Raw genomic sequence first — 22,512 nt, forward strand, 5'->3', positions numbered from 1 at the left:
GGCCCTCAACCTAGAGTTTGTTGCTAATGCAGATTGAGACTCACTTTTGTTCCTGCTTGTGCACAGATGGTCTAAATGTGTGGAAGGCACTGAAGCCCTTGTATTGCCAGAGTATTTCTGTGGATTTAAGCCATGTATGTCTTTGCCTAGTCCTCCAGAGTGAGGAGAACTTGTAGGGTATGGAGTTTCTTGTTTAGGCTTCTAGCATTGAGCAGTAACACATTTAGGTTTCTTTGGGTTTTATTTGCTATTTCGGTAGGCTTGAAGTCTAGTATGCCTCTGGCCATTAGCACCCACATGGGTTATGATTGAATCATCCTAGTACCTGTGGAGTAGTGAATTGTATGTATATAACTTGTCAGATCCTGGCTCCAGATGTCTGGTGAGTGGAACATCACTGTTGTGCAGTGGTCTATGACAAGAGTCATGGGTAATGTATTCACTTGCCTTGTGGGCTTTGCTCTTGGGACTGCACTGGGTGTATACGTGTGGTGTTTGGCAATTTTTGGTGCATGCATGAGGATAGGTGTCCTTATTGAGGATGGACGTCTTTGAATTTTAGCACTCCCCATAAGTTGGTCTGTGTGATGGAAAGTGTACATATGCATGTGTTGACCACCTTGTTTGAGATTTTTGCATCCAGTTAAATTGTTTGAGAATCTTACTTTTACTTTAAATTGCTACATTGTCCCAGGATGCCCATCTCTACCAAGCTGGCCATGGATACATTTGGAAATTGCGTATTAATGTTGTCCTGACTTGTATATGGGTTGGCTACTGTAGGTTGTATACTGGGTTATACAGGGGTGTCCTTGGGTGGTCTATGGGGTTTGGCACTACACTAGGTTAGACTGCTAAGATTTGATAGTGCTGTTTAACTCGTTTGTTCTGGAGCAACACAGAAAATGACTGCTTACTTCCACCATAGAAACAACTGTGCAGCCTGAGCTATTTTTTCAGATAATCCATTTCTAATACCATACAGAACACAAATGTTCACAACTCTTTACTTTAACCATAAGAGCTAGACTAAACATGTAAATACAAAAGTTATTGGACACAGATCTTTCCAGTGGTGTAAAGGTTGGTTTGTGTATCTAAGACATTAAATATTTGCCAAGGAAGGCTGATGTGTATAATTTTTACCTTTTTGGTAAAACAAAATCTTGGTGAATGTACCATGTAGACTCATGCAATTTGCCTGAATATCAGCTTTAAAATGATACCTGTAACCATTACTGCGTGATGCCCCTTTACTGAGATATTCACAGAAATATGGTTAATTTTCAGATTGAGAAATATAAAGCATATTCTCAACTGTAACAGATGAGACTACATATCTGTGCACAAGTTTGTGGTTCAATGTCTGCTTCAAAATGATCCATCGTGTGTCATTACCATGCTCCCTTGCAAAGAAATGGACATGAGAAATATCCTAATTTCCGTGAGACAAATAAGCAGAATATTTGATTTCTGTCCTTGTCATATATGAGCATTAATTTTTGCAGAACTTGGTATTTGTTCTGCTATGAATATTACACTTCACCCCTGACTTACTTCCTTGCACATAACATTCACAGAAATATGGCAAATATATTAGTTTTCATAATCCTACATACAAACTGACATCTGTCCATGTATGATGCTCACAATTTGTATTACATGAAGTTGTACATTTTAATAGTGGCTTCAGAAGGATACCTTGCCATCTTTCGTAGCAGTAATTTAGCAAAATATGAAAAAAATCATTTTCATAACCTAGGCCATAAACTGTGATATCTGTACATGTGTATAGCATACAGATAGTGTGCTTACCATTTTGTAAGTTCTAATACTGCCTTCAAAATGAAGTCTTACTCAGCATGTTGGCATGATCTTCGTGTTTCACTGTTGCAGTCATCACATTCGGGTTATCCCTGCCTGGGTAGCCCTCAGTCAGCCCGAATACCAGAGGCTTAGTATTTCTGCTTCGGTTGCTGTCGCTTCAGGACTAACATAAGGCAACCAACGCCATTACATCAGTCTTTCTTGCCGAGGAGCCCGTCGCACGAGTGCCGGTCGGCCGCTACCTGAGATTTTGTTTTCCAAATTGAAGTTGAAGTCTTCTAAAGCTAAGTACCTTACTGGGGATCCTTTTTTTCTTGCTCTAACCAATGTCAAAGTTAACTGTTGTCTCCTCTGGAAAGCAATTACCACAGAGACTCGTTCTTACTGTGTCACTTGCTTAGGCCCAGACCACGATGTCCCCCGCTGTCGCTTTTGTGCTTTGTTCAACGCCAGAGCTATACATCATCTGGCCCTTACTGTAGCTAAATATTTTCACTCTGTCCTCTATTTCCAGTATGGCTTCGGTAAGCCATCTGACAGCAGATCTTCCGAAAAAAACGTAAGGATAAAGACAGACCGCACAGGTCCAAACCTACCGACTCTTCCATTAAGCTAGTCATCATTTCTCCGGTCCTCAGTGAGGTGCTTTCGCAGCCCATGATGCCTGCTTTTGTGGATTCACAGGCAGCTACCGAGACCCGTTCGGGGTCCGGTGTGCCTCAAAACTCTTCATCAACTAAGGATTCTGCAGTTGTCTCTACCTTGGATGAGTCTGGAGCTGCTGAGCAGGCACCGGCTTTTGGGAAGTACTTTGCACTACCGATTCTCGACAAACCGGTAACTTTCTCATCTGCTGATGTTCATCGTGTTACCCTGCTGCAGTCATCACACTAGGGTTATCCTGCCGTCAGGCGGTCCCACAGTCGGCCTGAATTCCAAAGTCTTGGTCTGGTATCGGTTGCTGTCGCTTCTTCCCTGGCGTCAGTGTGCTAGGGGTATATGAGGCATCCAACGCCATTTTCTTCAGTCTTTCTTGCCACACGGTGCCCGAAGCAGAAGCAGTTCGTAAGTGCCGGTCAGCCGACACCTGAGATTTTCGATTTGAATTTCAGTCCGAAGTCTTCGATAAAGCTAAGTACCCCGTTGGGGAACCTTTTCTTGTCTCAGTCCGATGTCAGAAAAGCTAACAATTGCATTTCTCGTGGGAAGCAAATACCTCATAAGGACTTCCATTCCTGTTGTATTCCTTGCCTAGGCCTAGACCACGACGTCACAGGTTGTCAGTTTTGTGCTAGGTTTAATAAATGAACGATCAAACGCCGTTTTGACTTCACACAACATTACTTTGGTAGGAAATTTAATTATCATGCCGTCAGAGCAGCCGACGACTGGCATACATAAAAAACGCAAGGATAGACAGGCAGCCTAGGAACAAGCCAGTCTCCGAGGCCTCTGCTGGGCCTGTCGCCGGTTCTCCGGTTTTCAGTGAGGCGCCTACGCAGCCCCTGACTACTGCAGAATTGGAACCCCAGACAGCTGTGGATTCTCAAGCGGAGTCTACTAGGCCGACGCAGCCATCTTCCAACACCGGAGCAGAAGTAGACCCCGGTGCAGTGGAAACACCGGATGTAATGGGATCCTATCTCGCCTACATTCACAACAGATGGGTTCGGAGCCGATCCATCGGCTCCGACTCGGCAACTAATACACTAGCACGAAGTCTCTCATTGGCTGGGCTACTCCCTATCCCAGGATGCACTACACCTGCTTCCCCAGATCTCGTTTGCCGCTTAACAAGCTGGATGTGGTCTCGACTTGGCTGGAGCTAAGTGGTTCTTTTTACCTTATTGGTCCTTGACCTAGGGAATTTTTGTCTATATTAACCAAACAGCTGTTTTAACAGCTATTTCTTACTATTACTTACTATTTCTTATTGTTTTTTGTTGAGTGCTTGTTTCCAAAAATTTAATTTGTTCAGTCGGGTAAGGCCCGTTTAAGTTAGAGGGCCTTTGCCCTACCTTTGAGTGCTATTAGTTTTTATTAACTTTTGGTTAGTTGTTTTTTGGGCAAAGCCCGTTTAAATTAGAGGGCTTTGGGCCGTTTAACTTTTTTCAAATTGTTGTGAGGTAAACTTTCGCCAGTACTCGCGCCAGTGTGTCTCGCGCCTTTCAGTTGGCGCATTTTGTGTATAGTGCTATACTTGTTGTGGTAGAGTAAGTTTTCCTTAGAGTTTGTACTTGTTGTGGCCTGTATCATGTCTAAGGAACAAAAGTCAGGTTTTAAAAAATGCACTCTGTGCAAATATAAAATGTCCATTACAGACAGTCATTCAGTATGTGTTTATTGTTTGGGGCCGAAACATCTGCAAGAGACTTGTAGCGTCTGTCATGCGTTCTCATCTAGAGTTCTTCAAGAACGCAAGAACAAATTAATATTGAAAGGGCTTATCAAACCTTCTTTTGAGGAAGCCTTAGATGTACCTGTTGCTTCCAAAAAGAAAAGATCGTTGGCTCCGACAAGTCCGTCGGAGCCGACTTCTAAAAAGACAAAATTGACCTTCTTCCTCGGCTCCACTGACTTCAGGGCAGAGGGTCGAAGGGTCTGCCTCGATACCTCCTACCTCTGCTCCATTGCCTTCGGAGCCGCAAGTTGGAGTATCGAGAGGTGAATCACCTCCATCGGTTCCAATGGCTTCGGAGCCGGTGGAAGTGTGCAGCTCAGACTCTTCCCCCTCTGCTCCGAAGAAGGCTCCTTCGGTGCCGATGGTGGTCCATGCTGTGGTGGAGTCTGCGCCGATAGCATTGGAGCCGTCTCGGAGCCGGTCCCCTTCTCTCTCGGAGCCGAGAGGAAAGTCTTTTCGATTGTCTACCTCCTCTAAATCATCGAGACTTTGATTCGGACCTAGATAGGGTTTTACAGAGGCTATTCCAATCTCCAGTGTTTACTAAATTGGTCTCGGCTCCAGCTCAGTTAGCTTCTGAGCCGATCCCCCCTCCAACACATTCGATTCCTCCTCCAACCTCCTCGGAGCCGTTGGAGTCGGTGGTGGTGGAGCAAAGCGGAGCCATACGGTCGGAGCAGAGACCCCTTCGAGGTCTCTCTGTTCCGACTGTGCTTCCTACCCTGTCCTGCGGTTCAGGGTTTGGTACTGCGACCTCTTCAGCCGGGCCCGAGGGGAACACTTTGGGATTGGGTGCTTCGGTGCCTAGTCTTCCTCTCGGAGCATCGGCTGCTGGAATTCCCAGTGCCATCGTGGCCTCTAGACCAGTGACCTCCTTGGATTCTGGAGGTCCGGCCTTTGAGGCCATGAGGAGCGCTGGCCATGCCTTTGCCGGTTCAGCAAGATTCTACCTCACCGTCCCTAGATTTGGAGACTGGTGCCTCTGTTGTGTTGCAGCCCCCGGCAGCGGGGCCCCAGGGCCTGAGGATACCCCCATCGGGTTCCCTTCTTCGGGTGGTCCGTCCGAAACTGCTTCGGACGAACCCCCACGGAAGAAATTGTGTAAGAGGAAGCACGTAGACTCCCAAGATGAGTCTGTTACATCGGATACTGACCTCGATGCCGCAGAAGGGTCCCCAAATCATCTTGGATGATAACTCCTTCTCGGATATCTTGGAGATTCTGAGACAGAGAGGTGACTGGCAAGCCAAAACCCCTTCAGCTGAGGAGTCAGTCTTCCTCAAGGCCTTTGGGGCCCAGCCTTCTGCCTCCTGGGTGTCTCCGCCCTTGATGAACTCCTTGATTTGGTTTCTCGAAGGCGTGGGAACACCCTGATTCTGTGGAACCGGTGCCTGCGAGGCCCAATAAATTTTGTCAGCCCCAGAAGGAGTTTCTCACAAAGGGTGTGCCTGTAGATGCTTTGGTGGTGGCTTCTGCCACACAGCAGGACGTGGCAGAGGCTTCGTCTGTTCATCCTCCTAATAAGGATTCTAGAGTGCGGATAGGTGCAGGAAGCGTACCCTGTCTTCAGCGGCCTTTGCCTTACGGTCGCTGAACTACTTATGTCATTTCACGAGGCTCCAAAGGGATCTTCTCAAAGAGCTAAATGACTCTCTTGTTGGTAACCTACCTGAGGCGCTGGCCCGACTGTTGGCGCAGATGACTACCCTCTTTTCTATTGTTAACTCGTCCATGAGGTTCATTTCATATGCGGCCGAAGGCAGTAGAGCAGAGGAACAGGCGTTGCCCTCAGGAGACAAGCCTGGTTACGCTTGTGTTCGCGGAGGCCTTCAAGTCTTCCTTCGCCGATGCCCCCTTTGATGGGTCATCTTTGTTTGGACCCAAGGTGAAGGACACACTAACTCGGTGCGAGCAGGAGGGCAAGACTTTGACTGCCGTTGGGGCATGATTTTCCGCTCCTTCTAGGCCTTACCCCAAGGCTCGGAGAGGAGGGAAAATGTGGTTTAGAAAATCTCAGAAGTCTTTCCCTACTCCACCCAGTGATTTCCCCCTCCAGAGGCAGGGGATTTTGGAAGATGCCGCCCCAGAGGTGGCAGAGGCCCCCGTAATTCTGGAGACCGCGATTCCTTTCGTGGTTCTTCATACAACCAGCGTCCCTGAGTTGTTGCCCGACTGTGCAACTCCGGAGCCAGTCGGGGGTCGTTTTTGGCGCACCCACAAGCTTGGGAATCCATAACAAGCGATCAGTGGGTGCTTCGTATTACCGGAGGTTATATCATCCCCTTCAACAAACCCCTTTCTTTAAGGGAAATCCCGGACGTACCACCCAGTCAGCGGGATCAGGCAGCATTAGAGGTTTCAAAGCTGCTAGAAAAGAGCCATCCAGCCTGTCCCCATCGACCAGATCGGATCAGGAACTTACTCAAGATTATTTTGGTACCAAAAGACAGGGGACTTCAGGCCCATTTTGGACCTCAGTTCATTGAATCGTTTAGTAAAGAAGTCCAAATTCGAATGGTCACTCTTCAATCTATTCTTCCTTTGCTGGAAAAAGATGCATGCCTGTGCTCCATAGATCTCCAGGGCGCTTACTGGCACATTCCCTTCGCTCAAGAGTCCAGGAGACATTTACGCTTCGCCTCGAGTCAGTCATTTCAATTCCGAGCACTGCCCTTTGGTCTCACCACAGCCCCAGGGTGTTCACCAAGTGTCTGGCAGTGGTAACTGCTCACTTGAGAAGTCTGGGATTCCAGGTGTTTCCTTATCTAGACGACTGGCTCCTTACTGCCACCTCCGAGCATCTACTACTCCAAGCGCTCAGAGCCACGTTCACCTTGGGCGTTTCTTGGGGATCACGTTCAATTTGCAAAAATCTGTACTACAGCCATCTCAGCGTATTACTTTCATAGGCAGACTTAGACACAAAAGAATGCGCCTTTTACCGGCAGCAAGAATTCAGGTCCTACAAGATCAAGTCAAATCCTGTCTTCCCCTACTAAGAGCCCGGCCCATCGGATCCTACAACTGTTGGGCTCGATGGCGTCGACCATACTTTTAGTTCCCTTGGCCAGACTTCACATGCGAATTTTACAATGGCTACTGTCGGTTCAATGGTCTTATCAGGAACTTCCTTGAACCACTTAATCATAATCACGGAAAGTTGCCGTCGAGATCTGCATTGGTGGCTTCTCCAATCAAATCTCGACCAGGGCGACCCTTTATACCTCAACGTCCGTTGCCACTGTGACTACGGACGCCTCCCAGGTAGGGTGGGGGTCATTACCTGAACAGGTCAGTCCAAGGCACATGGCAGATCCAGGAGACGCATTTGCATATCAATGTCCTGGAGATGAGGCGGTACTATTGGTACTCCAAGCTCTCCATCACGCTCTCCCACAAGGCCCGATTGCTATCCTATCCGACAACATGTCGGTGGTGTGGTACATAAACAAGCAAGGTGGAACCAGGTCTTACCCACTGTGCAGAGAAGCCATGAGACTTTGGCACTGGGCGGTAGCTACCAACCGCTTTCTAATGGCAACGCACATGCCGGGGAAGTCCAATGTGATTGCGGACAGATTAAGCAGGACCATTCTTTTACCCCACGAGTGGTCCCTCAACCAGGGTATAGCTGCGAAAATCTTCGACAGATGGGGTCTTCCTTGCTGCGACCTGTTTGCCAGCCCTCACAATGCGAAATGCAGAGAGTTCTTCACACTGTTCCTTCTCAGGGACAGATTCCCAGGACGCTATGACTCACATTTGGCCCCTGGTCTTCTCTCGCCTTCCCTCCGTTCCCCTCCTACCGAGGGTGATACAGAAGGCCATTTACATGGAGGCGAGATGATTTTGATTGCCCGCACTGGCCTCGTCAAGTTTGGTTTCCTTTCCTACAGAGGCATGCGATAGAAGGTCCATGGTTTCTGGATCCAGTGCCAGACCTGTTCACTCATCAGTCAGGGCGGCTTCATCCGTCTCTCAGGTCCCTGAAGTTGCCAGCATGGTTGCTCCACGTACATCCTTAGTCGAGACAATGCTCTTTCGCGGACGTGGTCCACATACTGTCTTCTTCTCATAAACCTTCCACCATCAAACTTTATTCCAGTAAATGGAAAAGGTTTGCCTTCTGGAGCTCAAGAACGGGGTATAGATCCTCTCACTGCACCAGTATCGGAGGTTCTGAATTTTCTGGCCTCCCTTTTTCAGTCGGGCTCTTCAGTTTCTACCATTAAGGTTCAGCTAGCGGCGATCTCTAATTTTCATGCTTCATTTGAACCTTCTTTGATGTCTCACAAACTTTGTAAGGCTTTCCTTAAAGGGGCTTGGCTCCTTAGGCCTCCTTTATCTCATCCTGTCCGCGGTTGGGATTTGAATATGGTTGTTGCTGCCCTAACTGCGCGTCCTTTCGAACCAGCTGCTACCTGTGTTTTAATTTTTCTGTCTTCGAAAACGGCCTTTTAGTAGCCATAACGTCTGCTAGGCGAGTTTCAGAACTTCAAGCTCTTTGTTCTGATCCTCCCTATTTGATTTTTCACAAGCATAGAGTTTCATTGAAATTAAACCTTGCATTCATACCAAAAGTGGCCTCCTCTTTCTGTATTCAACAAACTATAGAACTCCCTGTCTTTTTTCCAGAATTCTCTAATAACGCAGAATATACTTTGCATCAATTGAACGTACATAGACAACTGTGTTTTATTTGAATAGAACCGCTCAAGCTGGAAATCAAATCGTTTCCTTTGCAGTGAACAAATTGGGTCAACCAGTAACAAAACCTCCATATCTAAATGGATTAAAGATTGTATCATTTTATTTATTCACAGGCTAACAAAGACCTTCCCTTTCCAGTCAAGGCTCATTCTACCAGGGCAATGGCTACTTCCGTAGCTTTTCACTCCAAGTTATCAATAGATGATATTTGTGCTGCGCAACCTGGACTTCTCCGCACACTTTCATTTCTCATTACAAATTGGATGTGGTTTCTCGAGGCAGAGCTTCCTTTGGGTCCACAGTTCTCAGGAGTGTGTTCCAATGAGCCACCCGGGATGTAGGTGCTAGGGACGCTGTCCCATCTGTTGTGAATGTAGGCGAGATAGGATCCCATTACATCTTTTAGTTATGTACTTACCATAACCGGATGTATGGGATCCATCTCGCCTACATTCATAAGTACCCACCCTCCTTCCCCCTTCCATTCGGATTTAGAGGAGCTGTAGTCCCTTTTTTCTTGGCGATCTTGAAGAACTTTAGTTGGTTATAGTGACTACTAGTTTTTCTGTGTTTGCATGGATGTATGAAAGCGAACAAACAAGATCTGGGGAAGCAGGTGTAGTGCATCCTGGGATAGGGAGTAGCCCAGCCAATGAGAGACTTCGTGTTAGTGTATTAGTTGCCGAGTCGGAGCCGATGGATCGGCTCCGAACCCATCTGTTGTGAATGTAGGCGAGATGGATCCCATACATCCGAAGTTATGGTAAGTACATAACTAAAAGTTGCAGAAGGTGTCTTCAGACAGACTACACTCGCCATTAAATCTTATGCTAAGCTTAAAACTCCTTTAAAACCTAAGAAGACTGTACATCAGTCTACAGTTCAAGGCCCCATGCCTAAGAAACAGATACTTAAGATAGCTGAACATTTGATTACTTTAATGAGGGGTTCCCATCCCCCTCCTGATAAAAGACCAAGACAAGAGGAGGATTATGCTTCCTCTGACCAGGTTTCAATTTCCTCAAATTCTTCTGAGGAACAGGATTACACTTTTCCATCTTATGAAGACTCTGATGCTGAAGACTCTGATGCTGAAGACTCTGATGCTGAAGACTCTGATGCTGAAGACTCTGATGCTGAAGACTCTGATGCTGAAGACTCTGATGCTGAAGACTCTGATGCTGAAGACTCTGATGCTGAAGACTCTGATGCTGAAGACTCTGATGCTGAAGACTCTGATGCTGAAGACTCTGATGCTGAAGACTCTGATGCTGAAGACTCTATTCCCTCAGCATCTCCCCCTGAAGACTACTCCTTTGGGGAAACTTTGCATACCATGAGGGAACATTTCCACTGGGAAGGCCAGGACTGCTCTGATTCTAAGAAAAGGCTCTGAGTTCCTTTTACTACCCCAGCACAGACCACTTGCTATCCCTCCAGTTTTAGATATTGTGGATGATGTTTACTTGGAGTCTAGTTTAAATCCAGACTTTCTACCTCCTGCTCCAGCCAAACCAGACAGATACTACAGAAGAGTACCTGACTCTCTCAAATTCCTTTATAAAAGCCCTGTGGCTGACCCAGAAACAATTTCCCAGGGTCCTAAGGGAGCCAAAGCTTCTATGGCTAAAAATCCTGTGCCCTCTGAAAGGGATTCCAGAGCCCTAGATAGATGGGGAAAGAAAATATACACCTCAGCAACTCTGGCTATGAGAGCACTAAATTGTCAGTTTCACATGCTGAAATATCAGCAATTACTAATGTCTCAATTAAAACAAAAAATGAGCACATACTGAACAGTCTGAATTCAAGGAAATGCAGGATCTGTTGCATGCAGCTGAACAGGTGGGCGAACACACTTTACAATGCGGATTTGATTCGTTGGAAGCTTCTTGTAGAGCAGCTGTTACTGGCTCTCATACGTAGACATGCTTGGTTAAAAGAACAAAACCCTTCCTGATCATGTTAAAGCAAAATTATTGGGTGCACCTTTACAGCAGGATGTATTTGGTGTCAAAGCAGAAGAGGGTTTAAAGAAAATGGAGGATAAGGCAAAGTCTATACAGACGGTCAAGGATTTTTTGCAGGTACAACCCCCTCGTTTCAGCAGAAATTGGCCAACAAAAAACTGGTCCTTTCTAGCTTCTGACAGATCACACAGGGGCAAATAGACGCCCAAGGGGCAGAGGTCAGTCACAAGGCCCTTACAAACCTCGCCAATGGGGTACTGCTACCCAGAAAGGAGGAGAAGATAGGCCCCAAGCTAGCAGAAGACAAACACAAGACAAACACAGTGACTCAATCCTCAAACTACCAAGCAAATCTCTCCTGGCAGCTCCCTTGGGAGGGAAATTAGCATTTTTTGCAGACAACTGGCACATCATCACAAAAGACAAATGGGTCCTAAACATTGTCTCTCAAGGATACAGATTACACTTTCATACCTTACCAAGGATAAAAGGAATGCCAAACCTGCCACCAAATCAATGGGCAGAGGCACAAAAACAAATTAAAGCTCTCATGGACATGAGCCATTCAGGTACCTACACAGGAGCAAGGACAAGGATTAAGACCCTTTCTAGACCCAAGAAAGGACAAAGCATGGAGACCCATTCTGGATCTTTCAATTCTGAATACCTATCTGCAAGTACCAAAATTCAAGATGCTAACACTACAGCAGCTTCTTCCCATGCTGGGCAAGAATGCTTGGCTAGTGCGTTGGACCTCAAGGAGGTATACCTGCATGTCCCTATCAAACAAAATTGCAGAAGATTCCTCCGCTTCATTGCAGGTTCAACGCATTATCAATTATCTGCACTGTCCTTTGGCTTATCTACTGCGCCTAGGGTCTTCACAAAATGCCTGGCACCGGTAATTGCATACTGCAGACAGAGGAATTCAAATATACCCATACCTGGACAACTGCCTTATTCAAGCAGAAAGCAAGGACATTCTTTTAAAGCATCTGGCATTTGTCAAACACCTAAGTTGCCTAGGGTACACAGTAAACGAAAAGAAATCAAAACTAGTGCCCTCACAAAACATATTCCTGGTTGCCAGCTTGAATACAACGGCCCAGATGGCTTATCTCACGCCAGACAAGCAACAGCTGACTCAATATTTCAAAATAATGCAACAAAGACCCAACTCCCTGCAAGAAAAATTCTGCAGGCCTTGGGATTCATCACACTAGGTTATCCTGCCGCCAGGGCGTCCCACGCCCTGACTCCAAAGTCTTGGTCTGGTATCGTTGCTGTCAGCTTCTTCCACTGGCGTCAGTGTGCGAAAGGTGGTATATGAGGCATCCAATCCATTTTCTTGAGTCTTTTCTTGCCACATCGGTGCCCGAAGCGAGAAGTAGAAGTTCGCTGATGCCGGTCAGGCCGACACCTGAGATTTTCGATTTGAATTTCAGTCCAAAGTCTTCGATAAAGCTAAGTACTCGTTTAGAACCTTTTCTTTGTCTCCAGTCCGATGTCAGAAAAAGCTAACAATTGCATTTCTCGTTGGAAGCAAACCACCTCATGGGCGACTTCCATTCCTGTTGTATTCCTTGCCTAGGCCTAGACCCACACGACGTCACCAGGTTGTCAGGTTTTGTGCTAGAGAGTTTAATAAATGAACAGATCAAACGCCGTTTTGACTTGGCCACACAACATTACTTTGGTAGGAAATTTAATTATCATGCCGGAGCAGCCGACGCACTGACATACATATAAAAACGCAAGGATAAAGACAGGCAGCCTAGGAACAAGCCAGTCTCCGAGGCCTCTGCTGGGCCTGTTGCCGGTTCTCCCGGTTTTCAGTGAGGCGCTTCACGCAGCCCCTGACTATCAAGAGAACTGGAACCCCAGACAGCTGTGGATTCTCAGCGGAGTTCCACGAAGGCCGACGCAGCCATCTTCCAACACCGGAGCAGGAAGTGTAGCCCCCGTGCAGTGGAAACACCGGATGTAATGGGATCCTATCTCAGCCACATTCACAACAGATGGGTTCGGAGCCGATCCATCGGCTCCACTGGCAACTAATACACTCATAGCAATTAAGTCTCTCATTGGCTGACTACTCCCTATCCCAGGATGCACTACACCTGCTTCCCCAGATCTCGTTTGCCGCTTAACAAGCTGGATGTGGTCTCGACTTGGCTGGAGCTTTTGCGAAGTGGTTCTTTTACCTTATTGGTCCTTGACCTAGGAATTTTGTCTATATTAACCAAACAGCTGTTTTAACAGCTATTTCTTACTATTACTTACTATTTTTATTGTTTTTGTTGAGTGCTTGTTTCCAAAAATTTAATTTGTTCAGTCGGGTAAGGCCCGTTTAGTTAGGAGGGCCTTTGCCCTACCTTTGAGTGCTATTAGTTTTTATTAACTTTTGGTTAGTTGTTTTTGGGCAGCCGTTTAAATTAGAGGGCTTTGGGCGTTTAACTTTTCAAATTGTTGTGAGGTAAACTTTATACCATGGTACTCGCTATGGTACAGTGGTGTCTCGTAGCCTTAACTTTCAGTTGGCTGGCATTTTGTGTATAGTGCTATACTTGTTGTGGTAGAGTAAGTTTTCCTTAGAGTTTGTACTTGTTGTGGCCTGTATCATGTCTAAGGAACAAAGTCAGGTTTTAAAACACACTCTGTGCAAATATAAAATATCCATTACAGACAGTCATTCAGTATGTGTTTATTGTTTGGGATAACGAGAAACATCTGCAAGAGACTTAGTAGCGTCTGTCATGCGTTCTCATCTAGAGTTCTTCAAGAACGCAAGAACAAATTAATATTGAAAGGGCTTTGTCAAACCTTCTTTTGAGGAAGCCTTAGATCTACTGTTGCTTCCAAAGAAAAGATCGTTAGCTCCGACCGCAAGTCCGTCGGAGCCGACTTCTAAAAAGACAAATTGACCTTCTTCCTCGCGTCTCCACTGACTTCGGGGCAGAGGGTCGAAGGTCTGCCTCGATACTCTCCTACCTCTGCTCCATTGCCTTCCGGAGCACGCAAGTTGGAGTATCGAGGTGAATCACCTCCGCGCCGGTTCCAATGGCTTGAGCCGGTGGAAGTGTGCAGCTCAGACTCTTCCTTTCCTCTGCTCCGAAGGCTCATCAGGTGCCCGATGGTGGTCCATGCTGTGGTGGGAGTCGGCGCCGATAGCATTGGGAGCCGCCTCGAGCCGGGCAGTCCCTTCTCTCTCGGAGCCGGTAGAGGAAAGTCTTTCTCGATTGTCTACCTCCTCTAAATCCTTGAGACTTTGATTCCGGACCTAGATAGGGTTTTTACAGAGGCTATTCCAATCTCCAGTGTTTACTAAATTGGTCTCGGCTCCAGCTTGGTTAGCTTCTGGGCCGATCCCCCTCCAACATTCGATTCCTCCTCCAACCTCCTCGGGCCGTTGGAGTCGGTGGTGGTGGGAACAAAGCCCGAGCCACTCACGGTCCGGAGCAGAGACCCCTTGAGGTCTCTCTGTTCCGACTGTGCTTCCTACCCTGTCCTGCGGTTCAGGGTTTGGTACTGCGACGACCTCTTCAGCCGGGCCCGAGGGAACACTTTGGGATTGGGTGCTTGGTGCCTAGTCTTCCTCTCGAGCACCGGCTGCTGGAATTCAAGTGCCATCGTGGCCTCTAGACCAGTGACCTCCTTGGATTCTGGAGGTCCGGCCTTTGAGGCCATGAGGAGCTGCGCTAGCCATGCCTTTGCCCGGTTCAGCAGATTCTACCTCACCGTCCCTAGATTTGGAGACTGGTGCCTCTGTTGTGTTGCAGCTCCCGGCAGCGGGGCCCCAGGGCCTGAGGATACCCCATCGGGGTTCCTTCTTCCAGGTGGTCCGTCCAAACTGCTTCGGACGAACCCCCACGGAAAAAATTGTAAGAGGCACGTAGACTCCCAAGATGAGTCTGTTACGCCGGATACTGACCTCGATGGCGCAGAAGGGTCCCAAATCATCTTCGGATGATGCTCCTTCTCAGGATATCTTGGAGATTCTGAGACAGAGAGGTGACTGGCAAGCCAAAACCCTTCAGCTGAGGAGTCAGTCTTCCTCAAGGCCTTTGGGGCCCAGCCTTCTGCCTCCTGGGTGTCTCCGCCGATGAACTCCTTGATTTGGTTTCTCGAAGGGCGAACACCCTGATTCTGTGGAACGGTGCCTGCGAGGCCCAATAAATTTTGTCAGCCCCCAGAAGGAGTTTCTCACAAAGGGTGTGACTGTAGATGCTTTGGTGGTGGCTTCTGCCACACAGCAGGGCGTGGCAGAGGCTTCGTCTGTTCATCCTCCTAATAAGGATTCTAGGAGTGCGGATAGATGCAGGCGTACCCTGTCTTCAGCGGCCTTTGCCTTACGGTCGCTGAACTACTTATGTCATTTTACGAGGCTCCAAAGGGACCTTCTCAAAGAGCTAAATGACTCTCTTGTTGGTAACCTACCTGAGGCGCTGGCCCGACTGTTGGCGCTGAATGACTACCCTTTTTTCTATTGTTAACTCGTCCATGAGGTTCATTTCATATGCGGCCGCAGGGGCGAGTAGATCAGCGGGAACAGGCGTTGCCCTCAGGAGACAAGCCTGGTTACGCTTGTGTTCGTTCGCGGAGGCCTTCAAGTCTTCCTTCGCCGATGCCCCTTTGATGGGTCATCTTTGTTTGGACCCAAGGTGAAGGACACTAACTTCAGTGCGAGCAGGAGGGCAAGACTTTGACTGCCGTTGGGGCCGATTTTCCGCTCCTTCTAGGCCTTACCCAAGGCTCGGAGAGGAGGGAAAATGTGGTTTAGAAAATCTCAGTCTTTCCCTACTCCACCCAGTGATTCCCCTCCAGAGGCAGGGGATTTTGGAAGGCCGCCCCAGAGGTGGCAGAGGCCCCGTAATTCTGGAGACCGCGATTCCTTTCGTGGTTCTTCATACAACCAGCGTCCCTGAGTTGTTGCCCGACTGTGCAACTCCGGAGCCAGTCGGGGTTTTCGGCGCACCCACAAGCTTGGGAATCCATAACAAGCGATCAGTGGGTGCTTCGTCATTACCGGAGGTTATATCATCCCCTTCAACAAACCCCCTTTCTTTAAGGGAAATCCCGGACGTACCCAGTCAGCGGGATCAGGCAGCATTAGAGGTTTCAAAGCTGCTAGAAAGAGCCATCCAGCCTGTCCCCATCGACCAGATCGGATCAGGAACTTACTCAAGATTATTTTGGTACCAAAAGACAGGGGACTTCAGGCCCATTTTGGACCTCAGTTCATTGAATCGTTTAGTAAAGAAGTCCAAATTCGAATGGTCACTCTTCAATCTATTCTTCCTTTGCTGGAAAAAGATGCATGGATGTGCTCCTAGATCTCCAGGGCGCTTACTATCACATTCCCATAGCTCAAGAGTCCAGGAGACATTTACGCTTCGCCGGAGTCAGTCATTTCAATTCGAGCACTGCCCTTTGGTCTCACCACAGCCCCAGGGTGTTCACCAAGTGTCTGGCAGTGGTAACTGCTCACCTGAGAAGTCTGGGATTCCAGGTGTTTCCTTATCTAGGCGACTGGCTCCTTACTGCCACCTCCGAGCATCTACTACTCCAAGCGCTCAGAGCCACGTTCACCTTGGGCCGTTTCTTGGGGATCACGTTCAATTTGCAAAAATCTGTACTACAGCCATCTCAGCGTATTACTTTCATAGGCAGACTTAGACACAAAAGAATGCGCCTTTTACCGGCAGCAAGAATTCAGGTCCTACAAGATCAAGTCAAATCCTGTCTTCCCTACTAAGAGCCCGGCCCGCCGGATCCTACAACTGTTGGGCTCGATGGCGTCGACCATACTTTTAGTTCCCTTGGCCAGACTTCACATGCGAATTTTACAATGGCTACTGTCGGTTCAATGGTCTTATCAGGAACTTCCCTTGAACCACTTAATCATAATCACGGAAAGTTGCCGTCGAGATCTGCATTGGTGGCTTCTCCAATCAAATCTCGACCAGGGGCGACCCTTTATACCTCAATGTCCGTTGCCACTGTGACTACGGGCGCCTCCCAGGTAGGGTGGGGGTCATTACCTGGACAGGTCAGTCAAGGCACATGGCAGATCCAGGAGGCGCATTTGCATATCAATGTCCTGGAGATGAGGCGGTACTATTGGTACTCCAAGCTCTCCATCACGCTCTCCCACAAGGCCCGATTGCTATCCTATCCGACAACATGTCGGTGGTGTGAGTACATAAACAAGCAAGGTGGAACCAGGTCTTACCCACTGTGCAGAGAAGCCATGAGTCTTTGGCACTGGGCGGTAGCTACCAACCGCTTTCTAATGGCAGCGCATGCGGGAAGTCCAATGTGATTGCGGACAGATTAAGCAGGACCATTCTTTTACCCCACGAGTGGTCCCTCAACCAGGGTATAGCTGCGAAAATCTTGACAGATGGGGTCTTCCTTGCTGCGACCTGTTTGCCAGCCCTCACAATGCGAAATGCAGAGAGTTCTTCACACTGTTCCCTTCTCAGGGACAGATTCCCAGGGCAGCTCTGACTCACATTTGGCCCCTGGTCTTCTCAGCCTTCCCTCTGTTCCCCCTCCTACCGAGGGTGATACAGAAGGCCATTTACATGGAGAGCGAGATGATTTTGATTGCCCCGCACTGGCCTCGTCAAGTTTGGTTTCCTTTCCTACAGAGGCATGCGATAGAAGGTCCATGGTTTCTGGATCCGGTGCCAGACCTGTTGACTCATCCGTCATCCGTCTCTCAGGTCCCTGAAGTTGGCAGCATGGTTACTCCACTTCCATCCTTAGTCCGAGACCATGCTCTTTCGCCGGACGTGGTCCACATACTGTCTTCTTCTCATAAACCTTCCACCATCAAACTTTATTCCAGTAAATGGAAAAGGTTTGCCTTCTGGGCTCAAGAACAGGGTATAGATCCTCTCACTGCACCAGTATCGGAGGTTCTGAATTTTCTGGCCTCCCTTTTTCAGTCGGGCTCTTCAGTTTCTACCATTAAGGTTCAGCTAGCGGCGATCTCTAATTTTCATGCTTCATTTAAACCTTCTTTGATGTCTCTCAAACTTTGTAAGGCTTTCCTTAAAGGGGCTTGGCTCCTTAGGCCTCCTTTATCTCATCCTGTCCCCTTGGGATTTGAATATGGTTCTTGCTGCCCTAACTGCCCGTCCTTTCGAACCAGCTGCTACCTGTGATTTAAAATTTCTGTCTTGGAAAACGGCCTTTTTAGTAGCCATAGCGTCTGCTAGGAGTTTCAGAACTTCAAGCTCTTTGTTCTGATCCTCCCTATTTGATTTTTCACAAGCATAGAGTTTCATTGAAATTAAACCTTGCATTCATACCAAAAGTGGCCTCCTCTTTCTGTATTCAACAAACTATAGAACTCCCTGTCTTTTTTCCAGAATTCTCTAATAACGCAGAATATACTTTGCATCAATTGAACGTACATAGACAACTGTGTTTTTATTTGAATAGAACCGCTCAAACGCGGAAATCAAATCAATTGTTTCCTTTGCAGTGAACAAATTGGGTCAACCAGTAACAAAAACCTCCATATCTAAATGGATTAAAGATTGTATCATTTTTATTTATTCACAGGCTAACAAAGACCTTCCCTTTCCAGTCAAGGCTCATTCTACCAGGGCAATGGCTACTTCCGTAGCTTTTCACTCCAAGTTATCAATAGATGATATTTGTGCGGCAACCTGGACTTCTCCGCACACTTTCATTTCTCATTACAAATTGGATGTGGTTTCTCGAGGCAGAGCTTCCTTTGGTTCCACAGTTCTCAGGAGTGTGTTCCAATGAGCCACCGGGATGTAGGTGCTAGGGGCTGTCCCATCTATTTGTGAATGTAGGCGAGATAGGATCCCATTACATCTTTTAGTTATGTACTTACCATAACCCGGATGTATGGGATCCATCTGCTCATTCATAAATACCACCCTCCTTCCCCTTCCATTTCAGATTTAGAGGAGCTGTAGTCCCTTTTTTCTTGGCGATCTTGAAGAACTTTAGTTGGTTATAGTGACTACTAGTTTTTCTGTGTTTGCATGGATGTATGAAAGCGAACAAACAAGATCTGGGGAAGCAGGTGTAGTGCATCCTGGGATAGGGAGTAGCCCAGCCAATGAGAGACTTCGTGCTAGTGTATTGGTTGCGAGTCGGGCCGATGGATCGGCTCCGAACCCATCTGTTGTGAATGTAGGCGAGATGGATCCCATACATCCGAAGTCATGGTAAGTACATAACTAAAAGTTGCAGAAGGTGTCTTCAGACAGACTACACTCGCCATTAAATCTTATGCTAAGCTTAAAACTCCTTTAAAACCTAAGACTGTACATCAGTCTACAGTTCAAGGCCCCATGCCTAAGAAACAGATACTTAAGATAGCTGAACATTTGATTACCCTAATGAGGGGTTCCCATCCCCCTCCTGATAAAAGACCAAGACAAGAGGAGGATTATGCTTCCTCTGACCAGGTTTCAATTTCCTCAAATTCTTCTGAGGAACAGGATTACACTTTTCCATCTTATGAAGACTCTGATGCTGAAGACTCTGATGCTGAAGACTCTGATGCTGAAGACTCTGATGCTGAAGACTGTGATGCTGAAGACTGTGATGCTGAAGACTGTGATGCTGAAGACTGTGATGCTGAAGACTGTGATGCTGAAGACTGTGATGCTGAAGACTCTGATGCTGAAGACTCTGATGCTGAAGACTCTGATGCTGAAGACTCTGATGCTGAAGACTCTGATGCTGAAGACTCTGATGCTGAAGACTCTGATGCTGAAGACTCTGATGCTGAAGACTCTATTCCCTCAGCATCTCCCCCTGAAGACTACTCCTTTGGGGAAACTTTGCATACCATGAGGGAACATTTCCACTGGGAAGGCCAGGACTGCTCTGATTCTAAGAAAAGGCTCTGAGTTCCTTTTACTACCCCAGCACAGACCACTTGCTATCCCTCCAGTTTTAGATATTGTGGATGATGTTTACTTGGAGTCTAGTTTAAATCCAGACTTTCTACCTCCTGCTCCAGCCAAACCAGACCGATACTACAGAGTACCTGACTCTCACAAATTCCTTTATAAAAGCCCTGTGGCTGACCCAGAAACAATTTCCCAGGGTCCTAAGGGAGCCAAAGCTTCTATGGCTAAAAATCCTGTGCCCTCTGAAAGGGATTCCAGAGCCCTAGATAGATGGGGAAAGAAAATATACACCTCAGCAACTCTGGCTATGAGAGCACTAAATTGTCAGTTTCACATGCTGAAATATCAGCAATTACTAATGTCTCAATTAAAACAAAAAATGAGCACATACTGAACAGTCTGAATTCAAGGAAATGCAGGATCTGTTGCATGCAGCTGAACAGGTGGGCGAACACACTTTACAATCTGGATTTGATTAGTTGGAAGCTTCTTGTAGAGCAGCTGTTACTGGCTCTGTCATACGTAGACATGCTTGGTTAAAAGAACAAAACCCTTCCTGATCATGTTAAAGCAAAATTATTGGGTGCACCTTTACAGCAGGATGTATTTGGTGTCAAAGCAGAAGAGGGTTTAAAGAAAATGGAGGATAAGGCAAAGTCTATGCAGATGGTCAAGGATTTTTTGCAGGTACAACCCCCTCGTTTCAGCAGAAATTGGCCAACAAAAAACTGGTCCTTTCTAGCTTCTGACAGATCACACAGGGGCAAATAGACGCCCAAGGGGCAGAGGTCAGTCACAAGGCCCTTACAAACCTCGCCAATGGGGTACTGCTACCCAGAAAGGAGGAGAAGATAGGCCCCAAGCTAGCAGAAGACAAACACAGTGACTCAATCCTCAAACTACCAAGCAAATCTCTCCTGGCAGCTCCCTTGGGAGGGAAATTAGCATTTTTTGCAGACAACTGGCACATCATCACAAAAGACAAATGGGTCCTAAACATTGTCTCTCAAGGATACAGATTACACTTTCATACCTTACCAAGGATAAAAGGAATGCCAAACCTGCCACCAAATCAATGGGCAGAGGCACAAAAACAAATTAAAGCTCTCATGGACATGAGCCATTCAGGTACCTACATAGGAGCAAGGACAAGGATTAAGACCCTTTCTAGACCCAAGAAAGGACAAAGCATGGAGACCCATTCTGGATCTTTCAATTCTGAATACCTATCTGCAAGTACCAAAATTCAAGATGCTAACACTACAGCAGCTTCTTCCCATGCTGGGCAAGAATGCTTGGCTAGTAACGTTGGACCTCAAGGAGGTATACCTGCATGTCCCTATCAAACAAAATTGCAGAAGATTCCTCCGCTTCATTGCAGGTTCAACGCATTATCAATTCTCTGCACTGTCCTTTGGCTTATCTACTGCGCCTAGGGTCTTCACAAAATGCCTGGCACCGGTAATTGCATACTGCAGACAGAGGAATTCAAATATACCCATACCTGGACAACTGCCTTATTCAAGCAGAAAGCAAGGACATTCTTTTAAAGCATCTGGCATTTGTCAAACACCTAAGTTGCCTAGGGTACACAGTAAACGAAAAGAAATCAAAACTAATGCCCTCACAAAACATATTCCTGGTTGCCAGCTTGAATACAACGGCCCAGATGGCTTATCTCACGCCAGACAAGCAACAGCTGACTCAATATTTCAAAATAATGCAACAAAGACCCAACTCCCTGCAAGAAAAATTCTGCAGGCCTTGGGATTCATGGCATCTTGCATTCTACTAATACCATTTGCAAAACTGCATATGAGGAAATTACATTGGTTCCTGAAAAGCGTGTGGACTCAGCACAGCCGCAGCTTGGAAACAATGATACCACTCATTCCCTGCCTTCAACAGGAGTTTCTATGGTGGGCACAGGCATGTCACCTCAACAAGGGTCAGCCTTTCACCTTGCCCACAGCCAGGCAAACTATGACAACGAATGCATCGGACTATGCCTGGGGAGCACACATGGCCAGACAGTGCATTCAGGGCAAATGGACTACAGATCACAGGCATCTGCATATCAATCAAAAAGAAATGCTAGCAGTACAGAATGCCCTAACAGCTTTCAAGGACCTCTTACACCCAGGGCAACTAATAGACGGACAATACCACAGTAATGTGGTACATAAACAAGCAAGGGGGCACACATTCCTACCCTCTATGCAGGCAAGCAATGACCTTGTGGAACACTGCACTGTCTTACCAGGTTCAATTACAAGCACAATTCCTGCCAGGAAAGAAAAACGCATTGGCAGACGACCCAAGCAGAAACATCATGGATCCACACGAGTGGAAACTAGATCCACAAGTATTTGCAATGATAGCTCAAAAATGGGGACGCCCAGACATAGATCTGTTTGCAAGCCCCCAAAACTACCAAAAATTTTGCACAAGGACATTCCATCCACAAGCTTGGAAAGTGGACGCCCTCTCATTCAGTTGGAAAATATTAAGTGTATGCCTTTCCTCCACTGCCTCTTCTAGCAAAGGTACTGCTGAAAGTTGGATTAGAGAGGCCACAAATGATACTCATTGCACCAGACTGGCCACGCCAGCATTGGTATCCAATTCTAAGGAACATGGCCCACCGTGGATTTTACCACAAATTCCTCACCTGCTCACCCAGCAAGATAATCAG

General features: G+C 47.1%; 1 protein-coding gene across 1 annotated transcript in view; it reads left to right on the forward strand.

Moving 5' to 3' along the window:
• Positions 1–22,512, forward strand: part of DNMT1 (DNA methyltransferase 1) — an 862,083-nt gene that overhangs the window by 732,982 nt on the left and 106,589 nt on the right. The gene's annotated exons all lie outside the window — the stretch shown is intronic.

Source organism: Protopterus annectens, chromosome 9.part0 (assembly GCF_019279795.1).
Source record: "Protopterus annectens isolate FY-2018-M chromosome 9.part0, PAN1.0, whole genome shotgun sequence".
NCBI classification, from domain to species: domain Eukaryota; kingdom Metazoa; phylum Chordata; order Ceratodontiformes; family Protopteridae; genus Protopterus; species Protopterus annectens.